A 939-nucleotide genomic window follows, 5' to 3' on the forward strand; every position below is an offset into this window, starting at 1 on the left:
ATAATTCCAAAATAATAATAATAATAATCCAATTATCTAATTAAATTAATAAATATATTATTAACGTAATTTAAATAATTATCATATTATTATCGGGGTGTTACAACTCTCCCCCACTAAAAGAGTTTTCGTCCTCGAAAACATACCTCAAGCGAACAACTCTGGGTAAGACTCCTTCATCTTACTCTCAAGTTCCCAAGTCACATTGCCACCTGCTGGTCCTCCCCAAGCTACCTTTACTAAGGCAATCTCTTTACCCCGCAACTGCTTCAATTATCGATCCTCAATCCTCATAGGTGATGTTTCAACAGTCAGGTTATCTCTCACCTGTACATCATCTACTTGGACTACATGCGAAGGATCATGAATGTACCTCCTCAACTGAGACACATGAAAAACCCCATGCAAATTCGCAAGCGACGGCGGTAAAGCGATACGATAGGCTACCTCTCCTATCCTCTCCAAAATCTGATAAGGACCAATAAATCGAGGTGTCAACTTCTTCGACTTCAAAGCTCGACCAACACCAGTTATCGGAGTAACACGAAGAAACACATGATCTCCCTCTTGGAACTCAAGTGACTTCCTCCTCTTATCATGATAGCTCTTCTGACGACTCTGAGCAATTCTCATCTTCTCCTGAATCATCTTAATCTTTTCCGTAGTTTGTTGAACAATCTCCGGTCCAACCACAGCACTCTCACCGGACTCATACCAACATAACGGTGTCCGACATCTCCTACCATACAAAGCTTCAAACGGTGCCATACCAATGCTCGAATGAAAACTATTGTTGTAGGTAAACTCAACCAAAGGTAAATGACAATCCCAAGCACCTCCCTTTTCCAAAACACAAGCTCTCAAAAGATCCTCTAATGACTGAATCGTCCTCTCAGTCTGACCATCAGTCTGCGGATGATATGCAGAACTCAATCTCAG

Source organism: Lathyrus oleraceus, chromosome 5 (assembly GCF_024323335.1).
Source record: "Lathyrus oleraceus cultivar Zhongwan6 chromosome 5, CAAS_Psat_ZW6_1.0, whole genome shotgun sequence".
Classification (NCBI taxonomy): domain Eukaryota; kingdom Viridiplantae; phylum Streptophyta; class Magnoliopsida; order Fabales; family Fabaceae; genus Lathyrus; species Lathyrus oleraceus.